Here is a 14,792-nt window from a genome sequence, read left to right on the forward strand (position 1 = left end):
ACTTGAACAGCATTTTTAAAGTACTCCAAAGCCACCTCCACTGACATCTCAGCTCTATTGTATATTCTGTCAGAGGCTCTGGCTGTGCAGTGTATTGTGGCTGTGACTCATGCGCAGCCCCTGCTGCTTGCTGCCATATGAGATATTAGAGAGACAGACATGGCAGGAGTATTGTGTGAGACTGAGGTAAATACGTGCAGGTTGGTGTTTTTAGACCCAGCACACACATGTACATGGACATACATGCATAGAGGCATAAACATGTAAGCCAGCTGCTGTAGCCTGTGGCGATTCATTATATCGTCTCAGAAACAGTGGGGGTTTATTAAGATGTATAAGCTAAATGAGATATTAGCAGGAAGAATTTGTGAGAATTTGGCTGGAGCTGGGCCTGCAAAGATGTGATGATAAGATCATGTGATGTTAATACTTCATACGGATCTTCACAGAGGGTTGGAACTTGATGATCCTTGAGGTCCCTTTCAACCTGAGTATGGTTCTGTGAATACTTAACATCTGAAGAACACACACACACAAAAATAAAGCCTAAAATCTCAAATCCAATTCCCATGAATACTGGGGGAGTTCACTCACAAGATGAAGACCTGTGCCATTTTGGCCACGGCCAGTCTGTAGATAACAGTAGTTCAGGCTGAGCAAAGACAACATGCCAAGCACTGGCCACCACCAGAGCAGGAAGGAGAAGCAGGGTCTGTACACTGTAAGAGGATAGAAGAAAAAACAGCTGTTTCCAGCTATTAGAGCGTGTTCTTTCCATGTTTCTCCCCTGATGCAGTCGGAGTCCCTTGCTGAATATGTCTCTCAATCCTGCATCCATTTCTTCTTGGTAAAACTTGTGTTTTTCGGATGGATGTGAAGCTAATTTCTGGAAGGATGAGTTTCATTTTTAAAGTAACAGAAGCAGGCTTTGTGTGGTTACGCTTTCAAGTACATCCTTAACCATTTAAAAGTGCATTACCAGCAGTGTTATTTATGGTATCTTATTACCTGTTAAACTATAATGGCTTCCTATTAAGCATTAACAATTAGTTACTACCTTAAATCCCTCTTTCAAAAAAGAGTTAGAGGAATTGGAGCTTGGAGGGAGAGTAAGCAATGGAAGAAACTAAATTCAAGAAGAGCTATCAGGGCAGTATCATTAGAAATAAGGAATAAAGGGAGGAATAGAAAGCATCTATTCCTGTCTATTCTGTCTATTCCTGTGTAATCTGTTTGTTCTGTCTGGGCTGCTCAACAAGTTTTTACATTACACTGTGTACTTCAGAATTGTTTCTGAAGATGCCATTCTACAGTATCTTCCATAAAGCATCAGCATCTCATTAAAAGATAAAAGTCCAAGGTATTCAAATAGCAAGCAAACTCCCAGTATCAAACAACAAAACAGTGTTTGATCTCCTTTGAACTGCAGGGGGCAGCCAAGAATTTGGGTATTGCTACCTGGATTTGTCTTGTCAGGCTTTCCATCGCATTAATACTTATTTTTCATTGTAACACACAACCTGTATTTTCATCTGTGAAGATGTGAATCATGAGACAGGATCCATTGTACGATGTTCAGCCAGTCAGGAGTCCTTCCTGACAGTGCCCAGCATTAGAGATTTCAGAGAGATGCAAGAAATTGCCATCGTGGACAATTACAAACTATTCCCACCATATGGGGGAATGCCTTTCTATCTTCAGACAGTTATTTATTTATACTTGGAAATGTGAGAAATTATAGCCTTTCCAAGTAATTATAATAACAATAATCCTTTCTAATGAAATGTTCCAATGTTCTTATTTTCTGTACGAGTGGTTAATGCTTTTTGAGTCTATCAGTTGAGTTTCATAGATCAGCTGTGTGTTGCTCAGAAAATGTTTCCTCTCTTCAGCTGCGCTTTCACCTTTGCAAATGCATTTTTGTCCTCTGCTGTAAGAGAGAATAATTGGGAGTGCCCAAATTGCCAGTTATTTTGTAAACAATGATTGTCTCTCTTGTGCATCTGGTCACGAAAGACACTCATATTTTTTAGCCTTCCTATTGCTCTAATGACTTTAATCACCTTCTCTGGAACCGTCCTTATTTATCTACTCAGACATACAATCTGATTTTTGGGTGGTCCAGTATGGACTCAGTAATCTCTATGGGTCCCTTCCAAATTGGGTTGTTCTGTGATTCTATGTGTTATCCTTTAACATGTAGGAAGACAGGAATTCAGGATGGCTTCGATAGAGAAAGCAGAGCATTTCTTAAAATAAGTTTTGTAATATTTTCCATCCTGTTGTCTGTAGGCCTTGCAGTTTATTGTTTTCAGGAAGGATGGAGGTTCCTGGATTAATCAGCCTTATCATCACCTGATTTGATGAATGTGTTGGAGAAACCATTTTATCTTTAAGTAATAATCTTGGAAGATTGCTGGCCACAAAGAGGGGTTGTGAAGGAAACCAGAGTCTCTCAGGTGGGAATGCATGCCCGTAAGAAATGATGTCACTTTTTATATTTAGATCTTTTAGATTTCAGCATTATGTCTGACTTGAAGACGGTTCTCACCTAATTAGTCCAGAAAGGATGAAATGGAAAAGAGAGAGTTGAGTGGATGAGGATGTCATGCTGGCAGCTTGTGGGCAGCACAGGAGCAGTGAATAAGATAGAGGGTCCCCATAAGAAGCTGGGGCCTAAGATCCCTCCCTGCTTTCATGGAAGTGAAAAACTGCCTTAATTTCAAGAATTTTCTGTATATACATATATATATATATTATTTTTTCATGGAGATACAAAGAATGGATTAGGCTGAAAAATTAGTTGGGTCCTTTGACAATATGTCTGAGATGTCTCTGCCATTTTCAAGGAGCAGATTGGAGACATAAGATGCAGAAGCAAAGCTTGTGTTCACTTTTCTCTCTCTCTCTCTTTAAAATCATACCCAGGTTCTTTTTGTGCAAATGTACTACTCAGGATCAAAGCCTCTGCTCCAAGTGGAGGAAGTCCCTGGAGAGCAAGGCCTGAAAGCTAAGCCTCTAATACTGCTGCTGCTGGCCATACACCAGGTACTGCTTGGGAAATCTAGTCATGCATGACCCAGCACCTGGAGATAGAGAGAAACTGGGAGCAGTGTACTCAGCATCCCTGCATAACTTCTGATCTTTGTTCTCTTTGCTAGCTCATGTCCTTCTTTTGGTCGTGGTCCATCAGGAGTTTATTCCCAGCAGTGTCAGATATCTGAAAGACTCTTCTGTAATGCAGCATCCACTGATTCCTTAGGCTTCTCAGAAGTGTAGTTTCTGTCATATGGACTGGGGTTTATCAGAAAGTGGATAATGGATAGGCTCACTACAGGTCTCTGCTTATTTTGGTGTATTTTTCCTCATTTCTGGCATTTCCATCTCCTTACTGAGTGGCTCTAAGTTAACGGCTGTTGGGGAAGCAAGAAAGATGCTCTCTGCAACATCTGAGATTATTTCCCCTGCAGGTATGACAGGAACAGCCTTGCAAGCAGGATACTTCTTTGCCTTGTGGTGCTTTCCTGCCTCTCTTGTGAGGTGCTGGGTTTGCATGCTAAGAAAGCCACAGTTAGCACAGCTTAAACAAGATGACTCTCAAGAAGCAGTGTCCTTGATCCCTCATTAAAAATGTCCTTGACACGTTGTGCCATCAGAAGGAAGGTTTGCGATGCTGATCACCGGCAGCGTTTCTTCTCCTATGGATGTTATACAGCCTCAGAACATTTTGTTTAATTCATGGGAGAAGGAAGCTCTTTGGGTTTTGCTTCTCTTTACTTTTCTTTTTCTTTTTTTAATGCTTCCCTGAAGGCTGCATGAGAGCTATGGGGGTAGGAACGCAATTGCGGGAAGGTAACCTTTCCCATCCCTCAGCCTCTCAAGAGATGCATGCAACAGCAAGATACATGTAAATCCATCAGAGCTGATAGTGTGGTTTAATGCTAACAGATGTAAAGCATTAAAGGAAATAAACAGCCTGGCCCTGAATGGGATCCAGAGGTATAAAGCTGCAGCCTTGTGCTCACTCCCCGTGTTATTCCAGGTAGTTATTAGTCGTTTAGCTTAACTAAGAAAATGTCAGCCTTACTGCTGCTTTCTGTCATGTCTGTACGCTGCTAACAGTAATGCAGGTTGATTTTGGTTTGTTGTTCTTTTATTAGTTTAAACAGCAGATTATGTTCGTTTTTCAGCAAAGAGGACTTCATTCTAAGACTTAGATGCTGAAAGAGTAACTGTTACCTCAGCAGACAGGTAAACAGGCCAAATTTCCTTCTATTTCCCAAGAGTGCTGGAGGCAGAGGTAGACAGAGAAGTCTGTGCATTCTCCAGTTAAGATCTTCTCTTCCACACCAGTAAAATATCTTTGGAAATATATGAGGGAGCCTTGGAACTTCAGGAATAACAAAACCCAGATCCCTGCTATGTTTCCCTCAACAGATTTTATCTTCTTGGTGTTTGGGCTTGGCTATTTATCTGATCCTTTACATCCGAATGACATTCCTATGCAGTGTGTAGCCTTGCTGTTCTTTCCTCTCTGTTAGATGTGTGGTTGATGTAACTGGGCAGAATTTTCAATTAATCGACAGCCTTTATTCCACCTTTTCTTACAGTAGTGGCATGATGTGCCTGCAGAATTTCCCTACTTCCTTCCACCTTACGTTGCTAGAAATCACTTGGCTCAGAAAATAAAAGCATGGAGCCATTTACCCTTGTTTAGTCCCCTACTGATGGGTCAGAAGTGGAGATTAATAGGGTAGGAAGTGTGTTTCTACTCTGCAGTCAGTAAAGGAAATTCACTGGAACTAAATTAATCATGAAACGGACACAAAGAGGAGAATAGATTAGCAGGGAATTAACTCATTAATTAGATTCATGCCGAAGTTCAGAAGAGGCTTTCCTTCAAGATAACAGCCGAGTTCAAAGATTAGCAAGGGCTGATCATGAGAGGCAGGCACACCGTTTTCCTTCTGAACTCTGTCAGGCTTTACCTTAGCCCAACATCTGGCTGGTTATTATAGGATATCAGACATATGGCTGGCAGGAATTCAGCAGCTGGCAAAGCCTAACCACTTAGTGCCCAGCGATGGAGGCTATTATCAGCCCTTTCAGCTCCCTGGGCTCTGGATCCTGGTGTTGGCGTGAATGCAGGAGCTCTCTCTGTTGTGCCACTTGGCTATTTTTAGAGCTCCATCACAAGTCCTTGTGTGAGCAGCAACAGCTTGTTGGAGAATGGGTTTATTTCCAGCGTTAGGGTGAGCAGAAACCAATACAAGCTTAAGATAGGTAAAGTGCTAAAGCACTTCATTGTGGTAGGGTAGAATAGGTAAATCATTGCATGTTTCTAAGGAGATGGGGTTTGGTTGCCGTCTTCTTACTGTTCTAATGGGACACTTCTCTACAGGGAAACTTATGAGAGAAGCAAAGAACTGTCTCTGCAGTTACTTCTGTGCTGCACAAAGCCCCTGCCAGCTCCCTTCAGGCTCTGTATGACCCCTTGCTGCTCACATGCCAGAAGGCCCCATTACTGAGTAGTGCATTGTAATAAATGCCACGCTGTTGCACGATGGAGCTGGTGAGAAGCATGGAGAGACTGATTTCTAACACACTCTTAATGAACTAACAAACCAGTGCTAAACACCGAGAGCAGATCCATGTGAGAAGGGCCCCCTGCCTTCTGACTTAAGCTTTCCCTCCCTTTGCTTTTGCTGCCTCACAGCATGGATGCAATCAAACCATATTCAGGAACATCTGAGCTGTGTATTTGCCACTTAGGACTTTCTGGGTAGTGAAGTTTCCACATTGTTTATTTAGAGTTAAGTGTTCTGCTGGGTCTCTTATCACTTTCAGTAAGTAACAACTGTCCTCTAAATTCTTCAGGCTGATTACTGAGACTGACAATCTGTGTGTTTTGAGTTGCTGAGCTGTATTAATCTCTAATATACCCTGGTCTGTGGATGGAAAGGGTAATGTATTGAGGATGTCACAAGAGGTATAAGCCAAAGGACTTGGTCTTCTTGGGAATGTGAAGTGCTTTGGTTGTGACATGAATAAATCTCCCAGCAGTAGCAGTGCTATTTCTGTTGGGAATAAAGATGTAAGAGGAGTCTGTCTTTTAATCCAACTTGTTAGAGATTTTATAGCACCAGAGCTAATTCATTTCTAGAAAAGAGATTGCAGACGTTATTTTTACCTGCCTGTAGTTTGCCCTGATATAGTTTATTCCACTTGCTTAATGGTGGAGTTGATAAGAATCCCAACCCCAAAAGAAAAATCGTACTGCAATTATAAGTTAAATAAGGTATCATACTGGGGAGTGGAGATGAGGGTGGAAGAGAAGGCATAGTTTATGGCTGTAATCTGTTCTTTGTATTGTAGAGTCTAACCTTCCTATCAGTATGAAACCTGGAAACGTGTCTATTGAAACCCTACTGAATGACACCTACCTGCAGCCTTTGCTAAAATGCAGGTAGGAAAGTGAAAGGAGATATCAGGTCCATGGACTATATAAAATGCAATCCAGAATTTATGCTGAGATAATTCAGTCCTCTGTAATCCATACCAGACTGATGAAATATTGACTTGTACTGTGAATGTGACCCAAGGCAACTGAAGACTTTACTGTGCTTTGGATCAGAACAGTTAAGAATGCAGAGTGCACATTCAGTCAACAAAACATTCCATCTTTGTGCTTTTAATACAGCAAAATGCTTTCCTGCTTCTTTTGTTTCCTTCCTTCAGTCACAACAAAGGAGTGTTATAAGTGGCCCCAGAGAAACAAAGCCTGGAATAGAAAAGGGATTTAGAGAGAAGAGATCAGATGAAATTGGTAAGAGAAAGAATTCCCAATACGATGTTCCCAGCTCAGCCTTCTGAAGGGAAGCCCTGTGCTCCTGATCTGTTATGATTCACTTGGCAGCTCTGCCCAGATGGCCTCTCCCCTTCATCTATACCTCTATAAACTAAGACCCAGCGATAACAGCCCTGCCAAACCTGGTTGCTGCTGATAAAATGTACACAGCTTTCAGTAATCTATTTGTTCCTAACGGCTCATCAATGAAAGCTCATTCTAATTCTGTTCATTTTGATCTTCTCTGGAGTTTCTGTGAGGAGGAGTGAGGTTGCAAGGAGTGACCTGTAATCCTCCTAGGTTTAACAGTACCATAGGCAAGTTTTATTCAAGCTTTCATTTTATACTGCCTGATTCCATTGGTGCATATTGATACAGGATTATACTTTCTCATCTTTTTGTTTTCTGACCTTACAGTGATTTGGTTTTAAATACTGCTGTGTCCAATAGCGATTGATTTTCCAGTCTTGGGTATCTTACCAACACATCTCATTCCCAATCAAAGTTGTCCTGTGCTGTTCTAGCAGAAGTGTCCTCTAAATGTCCTGTTACTCCTTTGCCTTTTCTCTGCCAGTTAATGTTGGAATTATTGTTCCTACATATTAGTTGTGGTTGCATAAAATTAATGAAGCTAATGGCTGGCGGTGACCTCCACCAGCCATCTTTTTTCTTCAACTTAGCTGCATCATTTCTGATAGGTTAGTCTAAGTTTTCTGTAGAGATCTCTAATATTGGGATTACCAGACTCTGTAAGTAATCTGTTCCAGCTCATACAACTCTCATGTTTAGAACTGTCTGTCTGTCTTAAGTCCTATCTTGCCATAGGAAGTCCTTGCCATATATATTCTTTGTCTTACCTAGACTAGCCATAGGAAGAAGCTTATTTGCTTTTCAGTGATGTCCTCTGGACCTTTTTCAGTTGTGCCAAGTCTCCCTGTGAATTGCTTCCTGAGTCTGGAAACAGAATTCTAACAGAGAGATTAACAGTGCAGAGAGAACAGATTAATTTGTGTGTCCTGCCAGCGTACAGGTTTTTTTTAATACCCAGCCAGAATTGTATCTGCACTTTGGTACATGAGTGGCTGGCTCACATGCAGCTTGCAGTCTTCAGCAGTGCAGAATGTTGTCGTTTTCCAGTAGAAATGCTACCTTGTCATTGCTCCTCGTTCATGTGTCTGTAGCATTGATTATTCCTGCCTGACTGTAGTAGCTTGTAGTTGACCCTATTGAATTGCAGTTGTTTACTTCAGGCTGCTTTTCCAGTTTGTCAAAATGATTTTGAATTCCAATGCAAACTTGTCTTACATTGGTTTCATCCACAAATCAAATTAACATACTTTCTATTTCATCTAAATCTTTAATAAAAATATTGGATTGTACCAATTCTGTGACCAGGTCCTGCAGAAGATCATTTAGAACAGCTATGCATTTTGACAGCGAGACTGAGAGCTACTTTCAGAGTACTTTTTCTAAGCAATTTTTATAAGAGCTGCTCTGAAAGTAAAGCCTCCTATTTTATTATGTTGGTTGAGGATGTCAGAGGCAGATGTTGGTGGTATGGCAGTAGAGTTTGAACCTTCCCACCAGGATCCCCTTCTGTTTTGTTGCTGTGTGATAAGTGGCAGCAGAGGCAAAATAGCGTCTGTCATGGAAGTGCACATGAAGCAAAGGAATGGAACTGAATTTCTCTGTGCAGAAAAAATGGCATCCATTGACGTTTGCTGGACATGTACAGTGACCAATCAGTGGATGTGAGTACAGTGAGGCAGTGAATGGTACATTTCAGCACTGGTGACAGTGATGTGAAAGACAAGCTGTGTTCCAGATGGCCATGCAGATTTTTTAAGTGCGACCTGCAGGCTCTTGTTCACTGCTGGTGAAAATGCATAGCTAATGCTAGCATCTGAGTTGAGAAATAGTGTTTAGTAGCTGAGAATTTACTCTATCAAGCAGTGTTATTGTGCTCTTTGTATCTACTGTGATGTCCGTGGAAATAAATAGGAGGCATTATTTTTGGAGCAACCTACAGATGTTCATCCTTCTATAGCTCATCTAAACCATGCTGCTTATCTGGCCTGAGAATTTAGTAAAGTTTTGGAAACTCTCTTGGCATCTCGTCCACTCTGTGTTGCTCTGACACCTTCTCACAGGGGTAAATTAGAATCATTAATAGTAATTTGTTCCTGACAAAGGTGTGTTGAATGATACCTATCTCTTCTAAGTTGTTCTAAACTGTTTCTTTCTTCTGAGGACCTGGAGTTAAGCTGACAGGTCTATCATTTTTCATCATCTCCCCCCCTTTTTTTTTTCCTCTCTTCAAAAGAAGTCTGTACATTGTATCAGTTATCTGGTTCATCACCAGGCTTTCCTAAGTTCTAAAAACATAATCGTTAACAGCTTTGAGATTGATTGAGTCAGTCCCTTAGAAATGCAGTAGGAATATAGCAGATTCAGCTCATTCGGAGAGATCTAAGCTATGTATCTTCTCTACCCTATTACTTTTGTATTCTAGGCCTTTTTTTTTTTTTTTACTTCTTTGTTAGTTCTTAACAACCTTAATTCATCACAGTTGACCTTTTTATGAAAACTGATGCAAAATCTCTCCTCACAACCTTATCAATAGGATTTGCTTCTCTGATGAGGAGCAAACTAGGACTTATTATGCAGCTTTTTGCTACTAATAAATTGAAAGAATTGCATCCTTTTCTGTGTGATATTTTTGCCAGACTCGTCTCACTTTGTGCCTTCATTTCTCCACCTTTATTCCTAGTTGTTCTTTCTGTACATTTGTACTCATTCATATTAATCTATTTAAATCTTTTTCTGCGTATTGATGACTGCGTTTACAGTCATCAAAGAGCTTGTGATATGATCGGGTTGGTCTCCTAACCCTTTGGATATATTTATTTGTAGTAACAGAATTAGTGTTTATATTCTTTATATATATATATATTGACAGTTCTTAAGTCTCTTAGAAGAAAATTCTTAAGGATTCTTATTCATAAACCCACCCACCCCAATCTCCATTGAGTTGTGTGGAAGATTTTCATAAGGCCTTGCCCACTTGAACTTATGTTTTTGCATAAGTTTTGATGGAGCTCTTCCGTGGCATCACTTTTACTGGGGCCAAAATGGTTCTGAAATGTGTGTTGTCTTTCTCTTCCGACATTGCTTACAAGGAAAATACAAACTTGTTCTTTAATGCTAGCAAACTGCATGTCCTGTGCTGGGTTGACAGGGTCTTTAGAAGTAAGAAAAGCTGTTCGCTACCAGGGTTCACTGCTTCTAAAGGAAACAGAGTTCCTGCTAAGAGTCAGCTTTATGTGGAAATCATGCTTGTAGTCAAGCACATTACGACCACATTATTCTATCAAAATGTAGCTCAAACAAAAATTACGAATTTCATCACAGTTACGAAATGACAAGCAAAATCTTTTCTCATTTTTATCTAAAGACCTTGGCTTTATCTCTCAGCCTGCAAGTTCTGTTTCCCAAAGCATCATTTTCCTTTGAAGGTATTGACAGTAGATTTTGATCGAATGAAGGTATTAAAAGTAGATTGGAGATAAATTCCAGGTTGAAGCCTTCATTCATCCCATCCCTACTGAAGCTGCTGACCTGAGCCCACCAGACACCTCAGGCACCAGCCTGGACTCAATGTCTCTGCAGTGCAGCCCAGCCCAAGCACAGCCCGAGTGCCCCGACAGCAGCACCACCATGTAGGCTCAGGTCAGCATCACCGAGGAGAAGCTGAGCATCTCGCAGGGGGGCACAGAATCAGGACACGAGTCCCAGGCTCCGGGCAACAGCACAGGCTCTGAGCAGCTCTCATGATTACAAGAGAGGATGAGTCCCATCTTTCCTCCAGACCTCACACCCCCTCCTTTCTCCTATTGAATAAAGGCACGCTCGTGCTCAATCAACGCCTTGACTGAATTCCGAGTTTTCATTCGCAGAGATTGGGATGAGTGCAAGAAACATCAAGGCAGCTCAGCTTACAACACTCTGGCTGTGGGGTTTGTGCGGCCGAGCTCTGGGTGTGTTCCCATTTTGCCTGACTTTGGGATGCCTGCAGCGAGAGCTCTGCTGCCGTTGTGTATGGCAGCAAATAGTCTCTAGCATCCTGGATGCTGCTCATGAAAACCCCAAGCTTCCTGGCTGTGGCTCTGTGATGCTTTTCAGGGCCTTTTGATGCTCTTTGTTGCCGTGGCTGCTCCCTAACACCTCTGTCCTCCCGCCGTGTCCATTCCTGGCTCCCACCTGTGAGCTGTCCCTGCAGATTATCTCCAGCCCTGCCATCATCGCGCTGCAGCAGGAGGAGCTCGCCCTGACCAACATCAGGCAGTGCTGCCTGCCTCTCTCACTCTCTAGACCAAGTGTAACTACGCTGTCATGGAGACAAATGCTTTCTGTCACATCCTCCATCCCCGCAGACATTTACCGGTAGGCGGCTCTTGCAGAAGAAGATTCAAGCAGCAGAACCTTTTGCTCAGCTACAGCACACAAATGCTACAAAAGCAGGAACAACCCGCAAGCTCTGGGTCTGTTTGTCTTGCACAGGCATGCACTAACTGCGTTTGATGGTACCCCCCATCCTTGATTTCCTTCCCTACTCCTTGTCTGATGGCACTGCTGAGCCAGGAACAAGCTGCCCAGTGTGGCAGAGCATGGTGCAGAGCTGTGCTGGGACCTCCTCCCCTTCATCTGCTGCAGATCAGTGCCACACACGTGCCATTGGGATGCTCTTCCTCTCATATAGCTGAGGAAAATAAAGCATCATGCCAAGGGTACTAGATAAGTGAGCAGCTTGAGATCTGCACATTTATGTGATACTCATGGTCTTAGACAATATTTGCTTAGTGAGGTCACATAGAATGAATGTAAAATAGAAGAAGTGCAATTGGTCTCAGTTCACACAGCTGGCTGGTTTGTCTCAGGCTAATCCTGAACTGCCTCAAGCGACTGCTTTGGGGCTCTACAGAACAGCAACTTCAGAGATCTCTTTCTATTACTAAGTGTTTGAAAGAGCAATTTGCTCTGTTAATTATCCATCATTTCTGTGCAGTCTGTTTTGTCAGACTTGTCTTTAGCTTCCAAGTTGTATGTGAAGAATTGTTTCCGTTGTAATGCACAATGTACTAAAAATTGAGAGATGAAAATGTGAAGAGTTTTTCCAGCTTTGATTTCATGTCTGGAATTTTGGAACCCACTACTTGCAGTTGTTAATCTGTCCAATCTGGTCTGGTTTGGAATGCCCTCGTACTTCTTGAATCGCTGTTAAAGGCGGAGCAATTCCTACAAGTGCCATGGCCCCACTGTTGTTCTAATTCTTGTTTCTTTGTTTTCCACACGCTGCTTTTCAAGCCTCCTTTTTCTTTACAGTCAAAGTGAGAATTGCACTGTGAGGTGTCTGAACCTTGTTGTGCCTGTACATAAATAGAACAGCAGCAAAGCCTGACAGGTGACTGTGCTGACAGCTCTTGTAGCCAGTAACACGTAACTGTGCTAAATCCCTTGTGACGGCTTTGATTTCATTTTTGCCAGTGAAATCCTTGTAAAAGGAACTGCAGCAGTGTGATGAGCTAAGGTGAAGGTGCTGGTTTTAGTAGTGCTCTAAGCTGAGTGGAAGGGCAATTGAATGAGGGTTATATGCTTTCTCTGGGACGATAAGTTTTTTTTTTTCCTGAGGGAAAGAGCCAGCTTTTCATGGGCTATATGTGGGCTTTGGCAAGGACAGACAATCCAGTCTGTCAGGAAGCCATTTGAGGTGCTTCAGGTTTGTAAGCTTGTCTTTTTGTTTCTCAGGTGGATATTTGGAGCATGGGTGTTCTGCTGTATGCTCTGCTGTGTGGGTTTTCCCTTTGGATGATGACAATATGATGGCACTCTACAGGAGGATACCAGTGGGTATCAGTGATGCTAGAATACACTGAGAAGGGAAATAGCAGAGCTTGACAAGAGGCCTTGCTTTTCGGATGGCAGAACATGCTGAGCTGTGGGTAGAAAGGCCACAGCACAGTCTGCTGAATATTGTCCCTGTTTTTGCTGCTTTGTCTACCAGTATTTTGTGGATTTGGTTCTACGCTTGGTTGGCCTATGTGGCACTGTAGCCTGATTCTATACCATGATAGCATACAGAATTTAAGGAGAAGTATTTTCCTGCCAATGGGCTGGATTTTTTTGTATCTGGTTCTTCAACTGGCTGCTCCCTATACTATCTGTAGTAAAAATATAGACACATCATTTGATTTCCCTGAAATGAATGTTCCTAAATGCCAGCTCTTCTCATGTCTACAAAGGTCAAAGTTCTGCATTTGCTATTAGAATTTCCTCTTCCAGAATCAGGAGGTAATGTAGGACCCCACAGATTGACTCCAGAATTCAACAGTCAGTTCTGTTTCCTTTCTGAGTGCATAACAACCTGAGCACATGAATTGAATGACGTGGCTTTTTAGTCTGGTACAAACTCTGCTGTACACTGAAACTTGGTCCATTTGTAAGCAGGACTTTTTCCATCTCTGCAGGACAGCAGAAAACCCTTTGTGCTAATCATGATGCCAAGAAGCAGAATGCGGCAAATGGCAGATGATCCAACTGCTTCACGTGTTCATTTCCTTAAAACTGCGAATAGTTTTGGACTGAGAGTTTGTAAGCAGAACGGAGCTCTTAAAGCTGTCAGAGATTATTTCTGCACTGTTCAATTCTATCTGCATAGCATAGATAGGATCTCAGAACTGCGTTGCTTGAATTGGTGGAACTTGCTGAAGTGAACTGGGATGAGCAAGTTTTAGAACTTAGTCAGAGTGCTGTAAAAAATGGATAATCTCATGAGTATTAAGGTACAGGATTGCTATTTCTGCACTGAATTTGTTTTTATTTTACATGGCTGTGATCTGAAAGTTGCTTGAAACGCAGGCACCTAGGCACTGTTGTGTAACTGAATTTCACACATGATAGGTCCTGAAATATCCTGGAATCAAAAACTCTGACTTGCTTTAAGTTTGCTGCTTGAGTCTAATCAGGGTCATAGTGTCTGTGTGCAGTGTTTCTTTCCCTGTAATGCTCCACATCATTTCATTTTGGGAATATTGAAGGAAATGGACTATGTGCCATAACTGTTGTTAGAACAAACTATGCCTGGTGTGATCTTATGCATAGGTTCTGTAACTGCTCTTCACAGCTCAGGTGTTTGACCTTCCTTTTGGTGAAGTGATGAAATACTGCTGGTTTCTATTTGTGCTTCTAGGCACCTTGAAGCTCTTAGGAATAGAACAATTGTCTCCAGTTCTTTTCAGTGATATCAGTAACAGCTCGAGTGTTGCTGCCCACTAGGTAGACCCAAAGAAGCAGATTACAGTGAAACAACACACGAGCTGGACCTGAATGAGGATCACTTTCAAGACAGTGGCTATGCTGCTTCAAGCCTACTTGCTTCTTCCTGCCGCCACTCTATTACCAAGTATCAACAACCTTTCATGATTCAACTTGCAAATGTTTGAAACTAACCCTTGTGTTTCTATGCCTTCCTAGGTGATTCGAGCCCTTGTCAACCCCAAAGATCCAAACCAAGCAGTGTCTTTCCATCAATGGAGAGTTCTTATTAAGCATGAATCGCTGCAATTCGGATGACAGCCTTCCACATGGTAACAGTGATGGACACAAGGGGTTCATCCACGTTCATGCTCTCATATCTCCTGGCTCTGCTGAAGCTCCTGACCTGAGCCTGCCAGACACCACAGTCACCTGCCTGGATTGTGACCCAGCGCCTTTGCAGTGCTGCCCATCCCAAGCACAGCCCGAGTGTCCCAGCAGCAGCACCACCATGCAGGAGCAGGTCAGCATCAGTGAGGTGAAGCTGAGCATCTTAGATGGGGACTTAGAGTCAGGCTGCCAGTCCCAGGCACCAGGCAGCAGCACCAGCTCTGAGCCACTCTCATCTTGACAA

This window comes from Coturnix japonica, chromosome 36 (assembly GCF_054131305.1).
Source record: "Coturnix japonica strain WE chromosome 36, WE-NBRP24, whole genome shotgun sequence".
NCBI lineage: Eukaryota > Metazoa > Chordata > Aves > Galliformes > Phasianidae > Coturnix > Coturnix japonica.